The 13836-nt window shown below is 44.5% G+C and overlaps 69 non-coding genes across 69 annotated transcripts; all 69 read right to left on the bottom strand.

The window, feature by feature from the left end:
- Positions 1 to 19: 19 nt before the first annotated feature.
- On the bottom strand, positions 20 to 91 carry TRNAW-CCA (transfer RNA tryptophan (anticodon CCA)). Its single transcript has one exon. It is a non-coding gene; the product is annotated as a tRNA-Trp (tRNA).
- Positions 92 to 156: 65 nt separating this feature from the next.
- Positions 157 to 228, bottom strand: TRNAW-CCA (transfer RNA tryptophan (anticodon CCA)). The gene has a single exon. It is a non-coding gene; the product is annotated as a tRNA-Trp (tRNA).
- A 67-nt stretch (positions 229 to 295) lies between these two features.
- On the bottom strand, positions 296 to 367 carry TRNAW-CCA (transfer RNA tryptophan (anticodon CCA)). Its single transcript has one exon. It is a non-coding gene; the product is annotated as a tRNA-Trp (tRNA).
- Positions 368 to 573: 206 nt separating this feature from the next.
- On the bottom strand, positions 574 to 645 carry TRNAW-CCA (transfer RNA tryptophan (anticodon CCA)). Its single transcript has one exon. It is a non-coding gene; the product is annotated as a tRNA-Trp (tRNA).
- Positions 646 to 712: 67 nt separating this feature from the next.
- Positions 713 to 784, bottom strand: TRNAW-CCA (transfer RNA tryptophan (anticodon CCA)). The gene has a single exon. It is a non-coding gene; the product is annotated as a tRNA-Trp (tRNA).
- A 205-nt stretch (positions 785 to 989) lies between these two features.
- TRNAW-CCA (transfer RNA tryptophan (anticodon CCA)) lies at positions 990 to 1061 on the bottom strand. Its single transcript has one exon. It is a non-coding gene; the product is annotated as a tRNA-Trp (tRNA).
- Positions 1062 to 1127: 66 nt separating this feature from the next.
- TRNAW-CCA (transfer RNA tryptophan (anticodon CCA)) lies at positions 1128 to 1199 on the bottom strand. The gene has a single exon. It is a non-coding gene; the product is annotated as a tRNA-Trp (tRNA).
- Positions 1200 to 1403: 204 nt separating this feature from the next.
- Positions 1404 to 1475, bottom strand: TRNAR-CCG (transfer RNA arginine (anticodon CCG)). The gene has a single exon. It is a non-coding gene; the product is annotated as a tRNA-Arg (tRNA).
- A 344-nt stretch (positions 1476 to 1819) lies between these two features.
- Positions 1820 to 1891, bottom strand: TRNAW-CCA (transfer RNA tryptophan (anticodon CCA)). Its single transcript has one exon. It is a non-coding gene; the product is annotated as a tRNA-Trp (tRNA).
- Positions 1892 to 1958: 67 nt separating this feature from the next.
- Positions 1959 to 2030, bottom strand: TRNAW-CCA (transfer RNA tryptophan (anticodon CCA)). Its single transcript has one exon. It is a non-coding gene; the product is annotated as a tRNA-Trp (tRNA).
- Positions 2031 to 2097: 67 nt separating this feature from the next.
- Positions 2098 to 2169, bottom strand: TRNAG-CCC (transfer RNA glycine (anticodon CCC)). Its single transcript has one exon. It is a non-coding gene; the product is annotated as a tRNA-Gly (tRNA).
- Positions 2170 to 2235: 66 nt separating this feature from the next.
- On the bottom strand, positions 2236 to 2307 carry TRNAW-CCA (transfer RNA tryptophan (anticodon CCA)). Its single transcript has one exon. It is a non-coding gene; the product is annotated as a tRNA-Trp (tRNA).
- Positions 2308 to 2374: 67 nt separating this feature from the next.
- Positions 2375 to 2446, bottom strand: TRNAG-CCC (transfer RNA glycine (anticodon CCC)). Its single transcript has one exon. It is a non-coding gene; the product is annotated as a tRNA-Gly (tRNA).
- A 66-nt stretch (positions 2447 to 2512) lies between these two features.
- TRNAW-CCA (transfer RNA tryptophan (anticodon CCA)) lies at positions 2513 to 2584 on the bottom strand. The gene has a single exon. It is a non-coding gene; the product is annotated as a tRNA-Trp (tRNA).
- A 67-nt stretch (positions 2585 to 2651) lies between these two features.
- On the bottom strand, positions 2652 to 2723 carry TRNAW-CCA (transfer RNA tryptophan (anticodon CCA)). The gene has a single exon. It is a non-coding gene; the product is annotated as a tRNA-Trp (tRNA).
- A 66-nt stretch (positions 2724 to 2789) lies between these two features.
- TRNAW-CCA (transfer RNA tryptophan (anticodon CCA)) lies at positions 2790 to 2861 on the bottom strand. The gene has a single exon. It is a non-coding gene; the product is annotated as a tRNA-Trp (tRNA).
- A 67-nt stretch (positions 2862 to 2928) lies between these two features.
- On the bottom strand, positions 2929 to 3000 carry TRNAW-CCA (transfer RNA tryptophan (anticodon CCA)). The gene has a single exon. It is a non-coding gene; the product is annotated as a tRNA-Trp (tRNA).
- Positions 3001 to 3067: 67 nt separating this feature from the next.
- On the bottom strand, positions 3068 to 3139 carry TRNAW-CCA (transfer RNA tryptophan (anticodon CCA)). The gene has a single exon. It is a non-coding gene; the product is annotated as a tRNA-Trp (tRNA).
- A 67-nt stretch (positions 3140 to 3206) lies between these two features.
- Positions 3207 to 3278, bottom strand: TRNAW-CCA (transfer RNA tryptophan (anticodon CCA)). The gene has a single exon. It is a non-coding gene; the product is annotated as a tRNA-Trp (tRNA).
- Positions 3279 to 3343: 65 nt separating this feature from the next.
- On the bottom strand, positions 3344 to 3415 carry TRNAW-CCA (transfer RNA tryptophan (anticodon CCA)). The gene has a single exon. It is a non-coding gene; the product is annotated as a tRNA-Trp (tRNA).
- Positions 3416 to 3481: 66 nt separating this feature from the next.
- On the bottom strand, positions 3482 to 3553 carry TRNAW-CCA (transfer RNA tryptophan (anticodon CCA)). Its single transcript has one exon. It is a non-coding gene; the product is annotated as a tRNA-Trp (tRNA).
- Positions 3554 to 3620: 67 nt separating this feature from the next.
- Positions 3621 to 3692, bottom strand: TRNAW-CCA (transfer RNA tryptophan (anticodon CCA)). The gene has a single exon. It is a non-coding gene; the product is annotated as a tRNA-Trp (tRNA).
- A 67-nt stretch (positions 3693 to 3759) lies between these two features.
- On the bottom strand, positions 3760 to 3831 carry TRNAW-CCA (transfer RNA tryptophan (anticodon CCA)). Its single transcript has one exon. It is a non-coding gene; the product is annotated as a tRNA-Trp (tRNA).
- A 67-nt stretch (positions 3832 to 3898) lies between these two features.
- Positions 3899 to 3970, bottom strand: TRNAW-CCA (transfer RNA tryptophan (anticodon CCA)). Its single transcript has one exon. It is a non-coding gene; the product is annotated as a tRNA-Trp (tRNA).
- Positions 3971 to 4035: 65 nt separating this feature from the next.
- Positions 4036 to 4107, bottom strand: TRNAW-CCA (transfer RNA tryptophan (anticodon CCA)). The gene has a single exon. It is a non-coding gene; the product is annotated as a tRNA-Trp (tRNA).
- A 67-nt stretch (positions 4108 to 4174) lies between these two features.
- TRNAW-CCA (transfer RNA tryptophan (anticodon CCA)) lies at positions 4175 to 4246 on the bottom strand. Its single transcript has one exon. It is a non-coding gene; the product is annotated as a tRNA-Trp (tRNA).
- A 206-nt stretch (positions 4247 to 4452) lies between these two features.
- TRNAW-CCA (transfer RNA tryptophan (anticodon CCA)) lies at positions 4453 to 4524 on the bottom strand. Its single transcript has one exon. It is a non-coding gene; the product is annotated as a tRNA-Trp (tRNA).
- A 67-nt stretch (positions 4525 to 4591) lies between these two features.
- On the bottom strand, positions 4592 to 4663 carry TRNAW-CCA (transfer RNA tryptophan (anticodon CCA)). Its single transcript has one exon. It is a non-coding gene; the product is annotated as a tRNA-Trp (tRNA).
- Positions 4664 to 4868: 205 nt separating this feature from the next.
- TRNAW-CCA (transfer RNA tryptophan (anticodon CCA)) lies at positions 4869 to 4940 on the bottom strand. Its single transcript has one exon. It is a non-coding gene; the product is annotated as a tRNA-Trp (tRNA).
- A 66-nt stretch (positions 4941 to 5006) lies between these two features.
- On the bottom strand, positions 5007 to 5078 carry TRNAW-CCA (transfer RNA tryptophan (anticodon CCA)). Its single transcript has one exon. It is a non-coding gene; the product is annotated as a tRNA-Trp (tRNA).
- A 204-nt stretch (positions 5079 to 5282) lies between these two features.
- Positions 5283 to 5354, bottom strand: TRNAR-CCG (transfer RNA arginine (anticodon CCG)). Its single transcript has one exon. It is a non-coding gene; the product is annotated as a tRNA-Arg (tRNA).
- A 343-nt stretch (positions 5355 to 5697) lies between these two features.
- On the bottom strand, positions 5698 to 5769 carry TRNAW-CCA (transfer RNA tryptophan (anticodon CCA)). Its single transcript has one exon. It is a non-coding gene; the product is annotated as a tRNA-Trp (tRNA).
- A 67-nt stretch (positions 5770 to 5836) lies between these two features.
- On the bottom strand, positions 5837 to 5908 carry TRNAW-CCA (transfer RNA tryptophan (anticodon CCA)). Its single transcript has one exon. It is a non-coding gene; the product is annotated as a tRNA-Trp (tRNA).
- Positions 5909 to 5974: 66 nt separating this feature from the next.
- TRNAW-CCA (transfer RNA tryptophan (anticodon CCA)) lies at positions 5975 to 6046 on the bottom strand. Its single transcript has one exon. It is a non-coding gene; the product is annotated as a tRNA-Trp (tRNA).
- A 204-nt stretch (positions 6047 to 6250) lies between these two features.
- On the bottom strand, positions 6251 to 6322 carry TRNAR-CCG (transfer RNA arginine (anticodon CCG)). The gene has a single exon. It is a non-coding gene; the product is annotated as a tRNA-Arg (tRNA).
- A 344-nt stretch (positions 6323 to 6666) lies between these two features.
- Positions 6667 to 6738, bottom strand: TRNAW-CCA (transfer RNA tryptophan (anticodon CCA)). Its single transcript has one exon. It is a non-coding gene; the product is annotated as a tRNA-Trp (tRNA).
- Positions 6739 to 6805: 67 nt separating this feature from the next.
- On the bottom strand, positions 6806 to 6877 carry TRNAW-CCA (transfer RNA tryptophan (anticodon CCA)). Its single transcript has one exon. It is a non-coding gene; the product is annotated as a tRNA-Trp (tRNA).
- Positions 6878 to 6944: 67 nt separating this feature from the next.
- On the bottom strand, positions 6945 to 7016 carry TRNAW-CCA (transfer RNA tryptophan (anticodon CCA)). The gene has a single exon. It is a non-coding gene; the product is annotated as a tRNA-Trp (tRNA).
- Positions 7017 to 7082: 66 nt separating this feature from the next.
- On the bottom strand, positions 7083 to 7154 carry TRNAW-CCA (transfer RNA tryptophan (anticodon CCA)). Its single transcript has one exon. It is a non-coding gene; the product is annotated as a tRNA-Trp (tRNA).
- Positions 7155 to 7221: 67 nt separating this feature from the next.
- Positions 7222 to 7293, bottom strand: TRNAW-CCA (transfer RNA tryptophan (anticodon CCA)). The gene has a single exon. It is a non-coding gene; the product is annotated as a tRNA-Trp (tRNA).
- Positions 7294 to 7637: 344 nt separating this feature from the next.
- TRNAW-CCA (transfer RNA tryptophan (anticodon CCA)) lies at positions 7638 to 7709 on the bottom strand. Its single transcript has one exon. It is a non-coding gene; the product is annotated as a tRNA-Trp (tRNA).
- A 67-nt stretch (positions 7710 to 7776) lies between these two features.
- TRNAW-CCA (transfer RNA tryptophan (anticodon CCA)) lies at positions 7777 to 7848 on the bottom strand. The gene has a single exon. It is a non-coding gene; the product is annotated as a tRNA-Trp (tRNA).
- A 205-nt stretch (positions 7849 to 8053) lies between these two features.
- TRNAW-CCA (transfer RNA tryptophan (anticodon CCA)) lies at positions 8054 to 8125 on the bottom strand. The gene has a single exon. It is a non-coding gene; the product is annotated as a tRNA-Trp (tRNA).
- A 66-nt stretch (positions 8126 to 8191) lies between these two features.
- TRNAW-CCA (transfer RNA tryptophan (anticodon CCA)) lies at positions 8192 to 8263 on the bottom strand. Its single transcript has one exon. It is a non-coding gene; the product is annotated as a tRNA-Trp (tRNA).
- A 204-nt stretch (positions 8264 to 8467) lies between these two features.
- On the bottom strand, positions 8468 to 8539 carry TRNAR-CCG (transfer RNA arginine (anticodon CCG)). Its single transcript has one exon. It is a non-coding gene; the product is annotated as a tRNA-Arg (tRNA).
- Positions 8540 to 8883: 344 nt separating this feature from the next.
- Positions 8884 to 8955, bottom strand: TRNAW-CCA (transfer RNA tryptophan (anticodon CCA)). Its single transcript has one exon. It is a non-coding gene; the product is annotated as a tRNA-Trp (tRNA).
- A 67-nt stretch (positions 8956 to 9022) lies between these two features.
- Positions 9023 to 9094, bottom strand: TRNAW-CCA (transfer RNA tryptophan (anticodon CCA)). Its single transcript has one exon. It is a non-coding gene; the product is annotated as a tRNA-Trp (tRNA).
- Positions 9095 to 9160: 66 nt separating this feature from the next.
- Positions 9161 to 9232, bottom strand: TRNAW-CCA (transfer RNA tryptophan (anticodon CCA)). Its single transcript has one exon. It is a non-coding gene; the product is annotated as a tRNA-Trp (tRNA).
- A 204-nt stretch (positions 9233 to 9436) lies between these two features.
- TRNAR-CCG (transfer RNA arginine (anticodon CCG)) lies at positions 9437 to 9508 on the bottom strand. The gene has a single exon. It is a non-coding gene; the product is annotated as a tRNA-Arg (tRNA).
- Positions 9509 to 9852: 344 nt separating this feature from the next.
- Positions 9853 to 9924, bottom strand: TRNAW-CCA (transfer RNA tryptophan (anticodon CCA)). The gene has a single exon. It is a non-coding gene; the product is annotated as a tRNA-Trp (tRNA).
- A 67-nt stretch (positions 9925 to 9991) lies between these two features.
- TRNAW-CCA (transfer RNA tryptophan (anticodon CCA)) lies at positions 9992 to 10063 on the bottom strand. The gene has a single exon. It is a non-coding gene; the product is annotated as a tRNA-Trp (tRNA).
- Positions 10064 to 10130: 67 nt separating this feature from the next.
- TRNAW-CCA (transfer RNA tryptophan (anticodon CCA)) lies at positions 10131 to 10202 on the bottom strand. Its single transcript has one exon. It is a non-coding gene; the product is annotated as a tRNA-Trp (tRNA).
- Positions 10203 to 10268: 66 nt separating this feature from the next.
- TRNAW-CCA (transfer RNA tryptophan (anticodon CCA)) lies at positions 10269 to 10340 on the bottom strand. The gene has a single exon. It is a non-coding gene; the product is annotated as a tRNA-Trp (tRNA).
- A 344-nt stretch (positions 10341 to 10684) lies between these two features.
- TRNAW-CCA (transfer RNA tryptophan (anticodon CCA)) lies at positions 10685 to 10756 on the bottom strand. The gene has a single exon. It is a non-coding gene; the product is annotated as a tRNA-Trp (tRNA).
- Positions 10757 to 10961: 205 nt separating this feature from the next.
- TRNAW-CCA (transfer RNA tryptophan (anticodon CCA)) lies at positions 10962 to 11033 on the bottom strand. The gene has a single exon. It is a non-coding gene; the product is annotated as a tRNA-Trp (tRNA).
- A 67-nt stretch (positions 11034 to 11100) lies between these two features.
- TRNAW-CCA (transfer RNA tryptophan (anticodon CCA)) lies at positions 11101 to 11172 on the bottom strand. Its single transcript has one exon. It is a non-coding gene; the product is annotated as a tRNA-Trp (tRNA).
- Positions 11173 to 11239: 67 nt separating this feature from the next.
- TRNAW-CCA (transfer RNA tryptophan (anticodon CCA)) lies at positions 11240 to 11311 on the bottom strand. Its single transcript has one exon. It is a non-coding gene; the product is annotated as a tRNA-Trp (tRNA).
- A 66-nt stretch (positions 11312 to 11377) lies between these two features.
- On the bottom strand, positions 11378 to 11449 carry TRNAW-CCA (transfer RNA tryptophan (anticodon CCA)). The gene has a single exon. It is a non-coding gene; the product is annotated as a tRNA-Trp (tRNA).
- A 205-nt stretch (positions 11450 to 11654) lies between these two features.
- Positions 11655 to 11726, bottom strand: TRNAW-CCA (transfer RNA tryptophan (anticodon CCA)). Its single transcript has one exon. It is a non-coding gene; the product is annotated as a tRNA-Trp (tRNA).
- A 67-nt stretch (positions 11727 to 11793) lies between these two features.
- TRNAW-CCA (transfer RNA tryptophan (anticodon CCA)) lies at positions 11794 to 11865 on the bottom strand. The gene has a single exon. It is a non-coding gene; the product is annotated as a tRNA-Trp (tRNA).
- A 203-nt stretch (positions 11866 to 12068) lies between these two features.
- Positions 12069 to 12140, bottom strand: TRNAW-CCA (transfer RNA tryptophan (anticodon CCA)). The gene has a single exon. It is a non-coding gene; the product is annotated as a tRNA-Trp (tRNA).
- A 67-nt stretch (positions 12141 to 12207) lies between these two features.
- TRNAW-CCA (transfer RNA tryptophan (anticodon CCA)) lies at positions 12208 to 12279 on the bottom strand. Its single transcript has one exon. It is a non-coding gene; the product is annotated as a tRNA-Trp (tRNA).
- A 202-nt stretch (positions 12280 to 12481) lies between these two features.
- On the bottom strand, positions 12482 to 12553 carry TRNAW-CCA (transfer RNA tryptophan (anticodon CCA)). Its single transcript has one exon. It is a non-coding gene; the product is annotated as a tRNA-Trp (tRNA).
- Positions 12554 to 12757: 204 nt separating this feature from the next.
- TRNAW-CCA (transfer RNA tryptophan (anticodon CCA)) lies at positions 12758 to 12829 on the bottom strand. Its single transcript has one exon. It is a non-coding gene; the product is annotated as a tRNA-Trp (tRNA).
- A 65-nt stretch (positions 12830 to 12894) lies between these two features.
- On the bottom strand, positions 12895 to 12966 carry TRNAW-CCA (transfer RNA tryptophan (anticodon CCA)). Its single transcript has one exon. It is a non-coding gene; the product is annotated as a tRNA-Trp (tRNA).
- Positions 12967 to 13033: 67 nt separating this feature from the next.
- On the bottom strand, positions 13034 to 13105 carry TRNAC-ACA (transfer RNA cysteine (anticodon ACA)). Its single transcript has one exon. It is a non-coding gene; the product is annotated as a tRNA-Cys (tRNA).
- A 67-nt stretch (positions 13106 to 13172) lies between these two features.
- TRNAW-CCA (transfer RNA tryptophan (anticodon CCA)) lies at positions 13173 to 13244 on the bottom strand. Its single transcript has one exon. It is a non-coding gene; the product is annotated as a tRNA-Trp (tRNA).
- A 205-nt stretch (positions 13245 to 13449) lies between these two features.
- Positions 13450 to 13521, bottom strand: TRNAW-CCA (transfer RNA tryptophan (anticodon CCA)). The gene has a single exon. It is a non-coding gene; the product is annotated as a tRNA-Trp (tRNA).
- A 67-nt stretch (positions 13522 to 13588) lies between these two features.
- TRNAW-CCA (transfer RNA tryptophan (anticodon CCA)) lies at positions 13589 to 13660 on the bottom strand. The gene has a single exon. It is a non-coding gene; the product is annotated as a tRNA-Trp (tRNA).
- Between the last annotated feature and the right edge of the window lie 176 nt (positions 13661 to 13836).

Genomic DNA, 13836 nt, shown 5'->3' on the forward strand with positions numbered 1-13836 from the left:
CAAATTTTTTTTATTTGTTTGACCCGGACGTGATTCGAACACGCAGCCTTCTGATCTGGAGTCAGACGCGCTACCATTGCGCCACCGAGCCCCTTTTACGAAGTTTAATTGGTAGAATTCTATAAACAACTTAAAAAGTAAGTTTTATTATTTCTTTGACCCGGACGTGATTCGAACACGCAGCCTTCTGATCTGGAGTCAGAAGCGCTACCATTGCGCCACCGTGCCCCCTGAAGAAAGGTTAAATTGGTAGAATTTCTATAAACAACGTAAAAACTAAATTTTATTACTTCTTTGACCCGGACGTGATTCGAACACGCAGCCTTCTGATCTGGAGTCAGGCGCGCTACCATTGCGCCACCGAGCCCCCTGAACGAAGGTTAAATTGGTAGAATTTCTATAAACAACGTAAAAACTAAATATTATTATTTCTTTGACCCGGACGTGATTCGAACACGCAGCCTTCTGATCTGGAGTCAGACAAGCTACCCTTGCGCCAACGAGCCCCCTGAACGAAGGATAAATTGGTAGAATTTCTATAAACAACGTAAAAACTAAATTTTATTGTTTGTTTGACCCGAACGTGCTTCGAACACGCAGCCTTCTGATCTGGAGTCAGACGCGCTACCATTGCGCCACCGAGCCCCCTCAACGAAGGTTAAATTTGTAGAATTTCTATAAACAACGTAAAAACTAAATTTTATTGTTTGTTTGACCCGAACGTGCTTCGAACACGCAGCCTTCTGATCTGGAGTCAGACGCGCTACCATTGCGCCACCGAGCCCCCTCAACGAAGGTTAAATTGGTAGAATTCTAAGAACAACTTAAAAACTGATTTGTATGATTTCTTTGACCCGGACGTGATTCGAACACGCAGCCTTCTGATCTGGAGTCAGACGCGGTACCATCGCGCCACCGAGCCCCCTGAACGAAGGTTAAATTGGTAGAACTTCTATAAACAACGTAAAAACTAAATTTTATTGTTTGTTTGACCCGAACGTGCTTCGAACACGCAGCCTTCTGATCTGGAGTCAGACGCGCTACCATTGCGCCACCGAGCCCCCTGTACGAAGGCTTAATTGGTAGAAGTCTAAAAACAACTTAAAAACTCAATTTTATTATTTCTTTGACCCGGACGTGATTCGAACACGCAGCCTTCTGATCTGGAGTCAGACGCGCTACCATTGCGCCACCGAGCCCCCTGAAGGAAGCTTTAATTGGTAGAATTCTAAGAACAACTTAAAAACTGATTTATATGATTTCTTTGACCTGGACGTGATTCGAACACGCAGCCTTCTGATCTGGAGTCAGACGCGGTACCATTGTGCCACCGAGCCCCCTGTACGAAGGCTTAATTGGTAGAAGTCTAAAAACAACTTAAAAACTCAATTTTATTATTTCTTTGACCCGGACGTGATTCGAACACGCAGCCTTCTGATCCGGAGTCAGAAGCGCTACCACTGCGCCACCGAGCCCCCTGAACGAAGGTTAAATTTGTAGAATTTCTATAAACAACGTAAAAACTAAATTTTATTGTTTGTTTGACCCGAACATGCTTCGAACACGCAGCCTTCTGATCTGGAGTCAGACGCGCAACCATTGCGCCACCGAGCCCCCTGAACGAAGGTTAAATTTGTAGAATTTCTATAAACAACGTAAAAACTAAATTTTATTGTTTGTTTGACCCGAACGTGCTTCGAACACGCAGCCTTCTGATCTGGAGTCAGACGCGCTACCAATGCGCCACCGAGCCCCCTCAACGAAGGTTAAATTGGTAGAATTCTAAGAACAACTTAAAAACTGATTTGTATGATTTCTTTGACCCGGACGTGATTCGAACACGCAGCCTTCTGATCTGGAGTCAGACGCGGTACCATTGCGCCACCGAGCCCCCTGAACGAAGGTTAAATTGGTAGAACTTCTATAAACAACGTAAAAACTAAATTTTATTATTTGTTTGACCCGGACGTGATTCGAACACGCAGCCTTCTGATCTGGAGTCAGACGCGCTCCCATTGTGCCACCGAGCCCCCTGAACGAAGGTTAAATTTGTAGAACTTCTATAAACAACGTAAAAACTAAATTTTATTATTTGTTTGACCCGGACGTGATTCGAACACGCAGCCTTCTGTTCGGGAGTCAGACGCGCTCCCATTGTGCCACCGAGCCCCCTGTACGAAGGCTTAATTGGTAGAAGTCTAAAAACAACTTAAAAACTCAATTTTATTATTTCTTTGACCCGGACGTGATTCGAACACGCAGCCTTCTGATCTGGAGTCAGACGCGCTCCCATTGTGCCACCGAGCCCCCTGAACGAAGGTTAAATTTGTAGAACTTCTATAAACAACGTAAAAACTAAATTTTATTATTTGTTTGACCCGGACGTGATTCGAACACGCAGCCTTCTGTTCGGGAGTCAGACGCGCTCCCATTGTGCCACCGAGCCCCCTGTACGAAGGCTTAATTGGTAGAAGTCTAAAAACAACTTAAAAACTCAATTTTATTATTTCTTTGACCCGGACGTGATTCGAACACGCAGCCTTCTGATCTGGAGTCAGAAGCGCTACCACTGCGCCACCGAGCCCCCTGAACGAAGGTTAAATTGGTAGAATTTCTATAAACAACGTAAAAACTAAATTTTATTATTTGTTTGACCCGGACGTGATTCGAACACGCAGCCTTCTGATCTGGAGTCAGACGCGCTCCCATTGCGCCACCGAGCCCCCTCAACGAAGGTTAAATTGGTAGAATTCTAAGAACAACTTAAAAACTGATTTGTATGATTTCTTTGACCTGGACGTGATTCGAACACGCAGCCTTCTGATCTGGAGTCAGAAGCGCTACCACTGCGCCACCGAGCCCCCTGAACGAAGGTTAAAATGGTAGATTTTCTATAAAAAACTTAAAAACTAAGTTTTATTATTTCTTTGACCCGGACGTGATTCGAACACGCAGCCTTCTGATCTGGAGTCAGGCGCGCTACCATTGCGCCACCGAGCCCCCTGAACGAAGGTTAAATTGGTAGAATTTCTATAAACAACGTAAAAACTAAATTTTATTATTTGTTTGACCCGGACGTGGTTCGAACACGCAGCCTTCTGATCTGGAGTCAGACGCGCTACCATTGCGCCACCGAGCCCTCTGAACGAAGGTTAAATTGGTAGAATTTCTATAAACAACGTAAAAACAAATTTTTTTTATTTGTTTGACCCGGACGTGATTCGAACACGCAGCCTTCTGATCTGGAGTCAGACGCGCTACCATTGCGCCACCGAGCCCCTTTTACGAAGTTTAATTGGTAGAATTCTATAAACAACTTAAAAAGTAAGTTTTATTATTTCTTTGACCCGGACGTGATTCGAACACGCAGCCTTCTGATCTGGAGTCAGACGCGCTCCCATTGCGCCACCGAGCCCCCTCAACGAAGGTTAAATTGGTAGAATTCTAAGAACAACTTAAAAACTGATTTGTATGATTTCTTTGACCTGGACGTGATTCGAACACGCAGCCTTCTGATCTGGAGTCAGAAGCGCTACCACTGCGCCACCGAGCCCCCTGAACGAAGGTTAAAATGGTAGATTTTCTATAAAAAACTTAAAAACTAAGTTTTATTATTTCTTTGACCCGGACGTGATTCGAACACGCAGCCTTCTGATCTGGAGTCAGGCGCGCTACCATTGCGCCACCGAGCCCCCTGAACGAAGGTTAAATTGGTAGAATTTCTATAAACAACGTAAAAACTAAATTTTATTATTTGTTTGACCCGGACGTGGTTCGAACACGCAGCCTTCTGATCTGGAGTCAGACGCGCTACCATTGCGCCACCGAGCCCTCTGAACGAAGGTTAAATTGGTAGAATTTCTATAAACAACGTAAAAACAATTTTTTTTTATTTGTTTGACCCGGACGTGATTCGAACACGCAGCCTTCTGATCTGGAGTCAGACGCGCTACCATTGCGCCACCGAGCCCCTTTTACGAAGTTTAATTGGTAGAATTCTATAAACAACTTAAAAAGTAAGTTTTATTATTTCTTTGACCCGGACGTGATTCGAACACGCAGCCTTCTGATCTGGAGTCAGAAGCGCTACCATTGCGCCACCGAGCCCCCTGAAGAAAGGTTAAATTGGTAGAATTTCTATAAACAACGTAAAAACTAAATTTTATTACTTCTTTGACCCGGACGTGATTCGAACACGCAGCCTTCTGATCTGGAGTCAGGCGCGCTACCATTGCGCCACCGAGCCCCCTGAACGAAGGTTAAATTGGTAGAATTTCTATAAACAACGTAAAAACTAAATATTATTATTTCTTTGACCCGGACGTGATTCGAACACGCAGCCTTCTGATCTGGAGTCAGACAAGCTACCCTTGCGCCAACGAGCCCCCTGAACGAAGGATAAATTGGTAGAATTTCTATAAACAACGTAAAAACTAAATTTTATTGTTTGTTTGACCCGAACGTGCTTCGAACACGCAGCCTTCTGATCTGGAGTCAGACGCGCTACCATTGCGCCACCGAGCCCCCTCAACGAAGGTTAAATTTGTAGAATTTCTATAAACAACGTAAAAACTAAATTTTATTGTTTGTTTGACCCGAACGTGCTTCGAACACGCAGCCTTCTGATCTGGAGTCAGACGCGCTACCATTGCGCCACCGAGCCCCCTCAACGAAGGTTAAATTGGTAGAATTCTAAGAACAACTTAAAAACTGATTTGTATGATTTCTTTGACCCGGACGTGATTCGAACACGCAGCCTTCTGATCTGGAGTCAGACGCGGTACCATCGCGCCACCGAGCCCCCTGAACGAAGGTTAAATTGGTAGAACTTCTATAAACAACGTAAAAACTAAATTTTATTGTTTGTTTGACCCGAACGTGCTTCGAACACGCAGCCTTCTGATCTGGAGTCAGACGCGCTACCATTGCGCCACCGAGCCCCCTGTACGAAGGCTTAATTGGTAGAAGTCTAAAAACAACTTAAAAACTCAATTTTATTATTTCTTTGACCCGGACGTGATTCGAACACGCAGCCTTCTGATCTGGAGTCAGACGCGCTACCATTGCGCCACCGAGCCCCCTGAAGGAAGCTTTAATTGGTAGAATTCTAAGAACAACTTAAAAACTGATTTATATGATTTCTTTGACCTGGACGTGATTCGAACACGCAGCCTTCTGATCTGGAGTCAGACGCGGTACCATTGTGCCACCGAGCCCCCTGTACGAAGGCTTAATTGGTAGAAGTCTAAAAACAACTTAAAAACTCAATTTTATTATTTCTTTGACCCGGACGTGATTCGAACACGCAGCCTTCTGATCCGGAGTCAGAAGCGCTACCACTGCGCCACCGAGCCCCCTGAACGAAGGTTAAATTTGTAGAATTTCTATAAACAACGTAAAAACTAAATTTTATTGTTTGTTTACCCGAACATGCTTCGAACACGCAGCCTTCTGATCTGGAGTCAGACGCGCAACCATTGCGCCACCGAGCCCCCTGAACGAAGGTTAAATTTGTAGAATTTCTATAAACAACGTAAAAACTAAATTTTATTGTTTGTTTGACCCGAACGTGCTTCGAACACGCAGCCTTCTGATCTGGAGTCAGACGCGCTACCAATGCGCCACCGAGCCCCCTCAACGAAGGTTAAATTGGTAGAATTCTAAGAACAACTTAAAAACTGATTTGTATGATTTCTTTGACCCGGACGTGATTCGAACACGCAGCCTTCTGATCTGGAGTCAGACGCGGTACCATTGCGCCACCGAGCCCCCTGAACGAAGGTTAAATTGGTAGAACTTCTATAAACAACGTAAAAACTAAATTTTATTGTTTGTTTGACCCGAACGTGCTTCGAACACGCAGCCTTCTGATCTGGAGTCAGACGCGCTACCATTGCGCCACCGAGCCCCCTGTACGAAGGCTTAATTGGTAGAAGTCTAAAAACAACTTAAAAACTCAATTTTATTATTTCTTTGACCCGGACGTGATTCGAACACGCAGCCTTCTGATCTGGAGTCAGACGCGCTACCATTGCGCCACCGAGCCCCCTGAAGGAAGCTTTAATTGGTAGAATTCTAAGAACAACTTAAAAACTGATTTATATGATTTCTTTGACCTGGACGTGATTCGAACACGCAGCCTTCTGATCTGGAGTCAGACGCGGTACCATTGTGCCACCGAGCCCCCTGTACGAAGGCTTAATTGGTAGAAGTCTAAAAACAACTTAAAAACTCAATTTTATTATTTCTTTGACCCGGACGTGATTCGAACACGCAGCCTTCTGATCCGGAGTCAGAAGCGCTACCACTGCGCCACCGAGCCCCCTGAACGAAGGTTAAATTTGTAGAATTTCTATAAACAACGTAAAAACTAAATTTTATTGTTTGTTTGACCCGAACATGCTTCGAACACGCAGCCTTCTGATCTGGAGTCAGACGCGCAACCATTGCGCCACCGAGCCCCCTGAACGAAGGTTAAATTTGTAGAATTTCTATAAACAACGTAAAAACTAAATTTTATTGTTTGTTTGACCCGAACGTGCTTCGAACACGCAGCCTTCTGATCTGGAGTCAGACGCGCTACCAATGCGCCACCGAGCCCCCTCAACGAAGGTTAAATTGGTAGAATTCTAAGAACAACTTAAAAACTGATTTGTATGATTTCTTTGACCCGGACGTGATTCGAACACGCAGCCTTCTGATCTGGAGTCAGACGCGGTACCATTGCGCCACCGAGCCCCCTGAACGAAGGTTAAATTGGTAGAACTTCTATAAACAACGTAAAAACTAAATTTTATTATTTGTTTGACCCGGACGTGATTCGAACACGCAGCCTTCTGATCTGGAGTCAGACGCGCTCCCATTGTGCCACCGAGCCCCCTGAACGAAGGTTAAATTTGTAGAACTTCTATAAACAACGTAAAAACTAAATTTTATTATTTGTTTGACCCGGACGTGATTCGAACACGCAGCCTTCTGATCTGGAGTCAGACGCGCTCCCATTGTGCCACCGAGCCCCCTGTACGAAGGCTTAATTGGTAGAAGTCTAAAAACAACTTAAAAACTCAATTTTATTATTTCTTTGACCCGGACGTGATTCGAACACGCAGCCTTCTGATCTGGAGTCAGAAGCGCTACCACTGCGCCACCGAGCCCCCTGAACGAAGGTTAAATTGGTAGAATTTCTATAAACAACGTAAAAACTAAATTTTATTATTTGTTTGACCCGAACGTGATTCGAACACGCAGCCTTCTGATCTGGAGTCAGACGCGCTCCCATTGCGCCACCGAGCCCCCTCAACGAAGGTTAAATTGGTAGAATTCTAAGAACAACTTAAAAACTGATTTGTATGATTTCTTTGACCTGGACGTGATTCGAACACGCAGCCTTCTGATCTGGAATCAGACGCGGTACCATTGCGCCACCGAGCCCCCCGAACGAAGGTTAAATTGGTAGAATTTCTATAAACAACGTAAAAACTAAATATTATTATTTCTTTGACCCGGACGTGATTCGAACACGCAGCCTTCTGATCTGGAGTCAGACAAGCTACCCTTGCGCCAACGAGCCCCCTGAACGAAGGATAAATTGGTAGAATTTCTATAAACAACGTAAAAACTAAATTTTATTGTTTGTTTGACCCGAACGTGCTTCGAACACGCAGCCTTCTGATCTGGAGTCAGACGCGCTACCATTGCGCCACCGAGCCCCCTCAACGAAGGTTAAATTTGTAGAATTTCTATAAACAACGTAAAAACTAAATTTTATTGTTTGTTTGACCCGAACGTGCTTCGAACACGCAGCCTTCTGATCTGGAGTCAGACGCGCTACCATTGCGCCACCGAGCCCCCTCAACGAAGGTTAAATTGGTAGAATTCTAAGAACAACTTAAAAACTGATTTGTATGATTTCTTTGACCCGGACGTGATTCGAACACGCAGCCTTCTGATCTGGAGTCAGACGCGGTACCATCGCGCCACCGAGCCCCCTGAACGAAGGTTAAATTGGTAGAACTTCTATAAACAACGTAAAAACTAAATTTTATTGTTTGTTTGACCCGAACGTGCTTCGAACACGCAGCCTTCTGATCTGGAGTCAGACGCGCTACCATTGCGCCACCGAGCCCCCTGTACGAAGGCTTAATTGGTAGAAGTCTAAAAACAACTTAAAAACTCAATTTTATTATTTCTTTGACCCGGACGTGATTCGAACACGCAGCCTTCTGATCTGGAGTCAGACGCGCTACCATTGCGCCACCGAGCCCCCTGAAGGAAGCTTTAATTGGTAGAATTCTAAGAACAACTTAAAAACTGATTTATATGATTTCTTTGACCTGGACGTGATTCGAACACGCAGCCTTCTGATCTGGAGTCAGACGCGGTACCATTGTGCCACCGAGCCCCCTGTACGAAGGCTTAATTGGTAGAAGTCTAAAAACAACTTAAAAACTCAATTTTATTATTTCTTTGACCCGGACGTGATTCGAACACGCAGCCTTCTGATCCGGAGTCAGAAGCGCTACCACTGCGCCACCGAGCCCCCTGAACGAAGGTTAAATTTGTAGAATTTCTATAAACAACGTAAAAACTAAATTTTATTGTTTGTTTGACCCGAACATGCTTCGAACACGCAGCCTTCTGATCTGGAGTCAGACGCGCAACCATTGCGCCACCGAGCCCCCTGAACGAAGGTTAAATTTGTAGAATTTCTATAAACAACGTAAAAACTAAATTTTATTGTTTGTTTGACCCGAACGTGCTTCGAACACGCAGCCTTCTGATCTGGAGTCAGACGCGCTACCAATGCGCCACCGAGCCCCCTCAACGAAGGTTAAATTGGTAGAATTCTAAGAACAACTTAAAAACTGATTTGTATGATTTCTTTGACCCGGACGTGATTCGAACACGCAGCCTTCTGATCTGGAGTCAGACGCGGTACCATTGCGCCACCGAGCCCCCTGAACGAAGGTTAAATTGGTAGAACTTCTATAAACAACGTAAAAACTAAATTTTATTGTTTGTTTGACCCGAACGTGCTTCGAACACGCAGCCTTCTGATCTGGAGTCAGACGCGCTACCATTGCGCCACCGAGCCCCCTGTACGAAGGCTTAATTGGTAGAAGTCTAAAAACAACTTAAAAACTCAATTTTATTATTTCTTTGACCCGGACGTGATTCGAACACGCAGCCTTCTGATCTGGAGTCAGACGCGCTACCATTGCGCCACCGAGCCCCCTGAAGGAAGCTTTAATTGGTAGAATTCTAAGAACAACTTAAAAACTGATTTATATGATTTCTTTGACCTGGACGTGATTCGAACACGCAGCCTTCTGATCTGGAGTCAGACGCGGTACCATTGTGCCACCGAGCCCCCTGTACGAAGGCTTAATTGGTAGAAGTCTAAAAACAACTTAAAAACTCAATTTTATTATTTCTTTGACCCGGACGTGATTCGAACACGCAGCCTTCTGATCCGGAGTCAGAAGCGCTACCACTGCGCCACCGAGCCCCCTGAACGAAGGTTAAATTTGTAGAATTTCTATAAACAACGTAAAAACTAAATTTTATTGTTTGTTTGACCCGAACATGCTTCGAACACGCAGCCTTCTGATCTGGAGTCAGACGCGCAACCATTGCGCCACCGAGCCCCCTGAACGAAGGTTAAATTTGTAGAATTTCTATAAACAACGTAAAAACTAAATTTTATTGTTTGTTTGACCCGAACGTGCTTCGAACACGCAGCCTTCTGATCTGGAGTCAGACGCGCTACCAATGCGCCACCGAGCCCCCTCAACGAAGGTTAAATTGGTAGAATTCTAAGAACAACTTAAAAACTGATTTGTATGATTTCTTTGACCCGGACGTGATTCGAACACGCAGCCTTCTGATCTGGAGTCAGACGCGGTACCATTGCGCCACCGAGCCCCCTGAACGAAGGTTAAATTGGTAGAACTTCTATAAACAACGTAAAAACTAAATTTTATTATTTGTTTGACCCGGACGTGATTCGAACACGCAGCCTTCTGATCTGGAGTCAGACGCGCTCCCATTGTGCCACCGAGCCCCCTGAACGAAGGTTAAATTTGTAGAACTTCTATAAACAACGTAAAAACTAAATTTTATTATTTGTTTGACCCGGACGTGATTCGAACACGCAGCCTTCTGATCTGGAGTCAGACGCGCTCCCATTGTGCCACCGAGCCCCCTGTACGAAGGCTTAATTGGTAGAAGTCTAAAAACAACTTAAAAACTCAATTTTATTATTTCTTTGACCCGGACGTGATTCGAACACGCAGCCTTCTGATCTGGAGTCAGAAGCGCTACCACTGCGCCACCGAGCCCCCTGAACGAAGGTTAAATTTGTAGAATTTCTATAAACAACGTAAAAACTAAATTTTATTGTTTGTTTGACCCGAACATGCTTCGAACACGCAGCCTTCTGATCTGGAGTCAGACGCGCAACCATTGCGCCACCGAGCCCCCTGAACGAAGGTTAAATTTGTAGAATTTCTATAAACAACGTAAAAACTAAATTTTATTGTTTGTTTGACCCGAACGTGCTTCGAACACGCAGCCTTCTGATCTGGAGTCAGACGCGCTACCAATGCGCCACCGAGCCCCCTCAACGAAGGTTAAATTGGTAGAATTCTAAGAACAACTTAAAAACTGATTTGTATGATTTCTTTGACCCGGACGTGATTCGAACACGCAGCCTTCTGATCTGGAGTCAGACGCGGTACCATTGCGCCACCGAGCCCCCTGAACGAAGGTTAAATTGGTAGAACTTCTATAAACAACGTAAAAACTAAATTTTATTATTTGTTTGACCCGGACGTGATTCGAACACGCAGCCTTCTGTTCTGGAGTCAGACGCGCTCCCATTGTGCCACCGAGCCCCCTGTACGAAGGCTTAATTGGTAGAAGTCTAAAAACAACTTAAAAACTCAATTTTATTATTTCTTTGACCCGGACGTGATTCGAACACGCAGCCTTCTGATCTGGAGTCAGACGCGCTACCATTGCGCCACCGAGCCCCCTGAACGAAGGTTAAATTTGTAGAATTTCTATAAACAACGTTAAAACTAAATTTTATTATTTGTTTAACCCGGACGTGATTCGAACACGCAGCCTTCTGATCTGGAGTCAGACGCGCTACCATTGCGCCACCGAGCCCCCTGAACGAAGGTTAAATTTGTAGAATTTCTATAAACAACGTAAAAACTAAATTTTATTGTTTGTTTGACCCGAACGTGCTTCGAACACGCAGCCTTCTGATCTGGAGTCAGACGCGCTACCATTGCGCCACCGAGCCCCCTCAACGAAGGTTAAATTGGTAGAATTCTAAGAACAACTTAAAAACTGATTTGTATGATTTCTTTGACCCGGACGTGATTCGAACACGCAGCCTTCTGATCTGGAGTCAGACGCGGTACCATTGCGCCACCGAGCCCCCTGAACGAAGGTTAAATTGGTAGAACTTCTATAAACAACGTAAAAACTAAATTTTATTATTTGTTTGACCCGGACGTGATTCGAACACGCAGCCTTCTGTTCTGGAGTCAGACGCGCTCCCATTGTGCCACCGAGCTCCCTGTACGAAGGCTTAATTGGTAGAAGTCTAAAAACAACTTAAAAACTCAATTTTATTATTTCTTTGACCCGGACGTGATTCGAACACGCAGCCTTCTGATCTGGAGTCAGAAGCGCTACCACTGCGCCACCGAGCCCCCTGAACGCAGGTTAAATTGGTAGAATTTCTATAAACAACGTTAAAACTAAATTTTATTGTTTGTTTGACCCGAACGTGCTTCGAACACGCAGCCTTCTGATCTGGAGTCAGACGCGCTACCATTGCGCCACCGAGCCCCCTCAACGAAGGTTAAATTGGTAGAATTCTAAGAACCACTTAAAAACTGATTTGTATGATTTCTTTGACCCGTACGTGATTCGAACACGCAGCCCTCTGATCTGGAGTCAGACGCGCTACTATTGCGCCACCGAGCCCCTTTTACGAAGTTTAATTGGTAGAATTCTATAAACAACTTAAAAAGTAAGTTTTATTATTTCTTTGACCCGGACGTGATTCGAACACGCAGCCTTCTGATCTGGAGTTAGGCGCGCTACCATTGCGCCACCGAGCCCCCTGAACGAAGGTTAAATTGGTAGAATTTCTATAAACAACGTAAAAACTAAATATTATTATTTCTTTGACCCGGACGTGATTCGAACACGCAGCCTTCTGATCTGGAGTCAGACGCGCTACCATTGCGCCAACGAGCCCCTTTTACGAAGTTTAACTGGTAGAATTCTATAAACAACATAAAAAGTAAGTTTTATTATTTCTTTGACCCGGACGTGCTTCCAACACGCAGCCTTCTGATCTGGAGTCAGACGCGCTACTAATGCGCCACCGAGCCCCTTTTACGAAGTTTAATTGGTAGAATTCTATAAACAACTTAAAAAGTAAGTTTTATTATTTCTTTGACCCGGACGTGATTCGAACACGCAGCCTTCTGATCTGGAGTCAGAAGCGCTACCATTGCGCCACCGAGCCCCCTGAACAAAGGTTAAATTGGTAGAATTTCTATAAACAACGTAAAAACTAAATTGTTTTTTGTTTGACCCGGACGTGATTCGAACACGCAGCCTTCTGATCTGGAGTCAGACGCGCTACTATTGCGCCACCGAGCACCCAGAACGAAGGTTAAATTGGTAGAATTTCTATAAACAACGTAAAAACAAAATTTTTTTATTTGTTTGACCCGGACGTGATTCGAACACGCAGCCTTCTGATCTGGAGTCAGACGCGCTACCATTGCGCCACCGAGCCCCTTTTACGAAGTTTAATTGGTAGAATTCTATAAACAACTTAAAAAGTAAGTTTTATTATTTCTTTGACCCGGACGTGATTCGAACACGCAGCCTTCTGATCTGGAGTCAGAAGCGCTACCATTGCGACACCGAGCCCCCTGAAGAAAGGTTAAATTGGTAGAATTTCTATAAACAACGTAAAAACTAAATTTTATTACTTCTTTGACCCGGACGTGATTCGAACACGCAGCCTTCTGATCTGTAGTCAGACGCGCTCCCATTGCACCACCGAGCCCCCTGAACGAAGGTTAAATTGGTAGAATTTCTATAAACAACGTAAAAACTAAATATTATTATTTGTTTGACCCGGACGTGATTCGAACACGCAGCCTTCTGATCTGGAGTCAGACGCGGTACCATTGCGCCACCGAGCCCCCTGAACGAAGGTTAAATTGGTAGAACTTCTATAAACAACGTAAAAACTAAATTTTATTATTTGTTTGACCCGGACGTGATTCGAACACGCAGCCTTCTGTTCTGGAGTCAGACGCGCTCCCATTGTGCCACCGAGCTCCCTGTACGAAGGCTTAATTGGTAGAAGTCTAAAAACAACTTAAAAACTCAATTTTATTATTTCTTTGACCCGGACGTGATTCGAACACGCAGCCTTCTGATCTGGAGTCAGAAGCGCTACCACTGCGCCACCGAGCCCCCTGAACGCAGGTTAAATTGGTAGAATTTCTATAAACAACGTTAAAACTAAATTTTATTGTTTGTTTGACCCGAACGTGCTTCGAACACGCAGCCTTCTGATCTGGAGTCAGACGCGCTACCATTGCGCCACCGAGCCCCCTCAACGAAGGTTAAATTGGTAGAATTCTAAGAACCACTTAAAAACTGATTTGTATGATTTCTTTGACCCGTACGTGATTCGAACACGCAGCCCTCTGATCTGGAGTCAGACGCGCTACTATTGCGCCACCGAGCCCCTTTTACGAAGTTTAATTGGTAGAATTCTATAAACAA

This window comes from Phalangium opilio, unplaced genomic scaffold (assembly GCF_054372755.1).
Source record: "Phalangium opilio isolate 3A_F unplaced genomic scaffold, DU_Popi_V2 ptg000352l_1, whole genome shotgun sequence".
Classification (NCBI taxonomy): Eukaryota; Metazoa; Arthropoda; class Arachnida; order Opiliones; family Phalangiidae; genus Phalangium; species Phalangium opilio.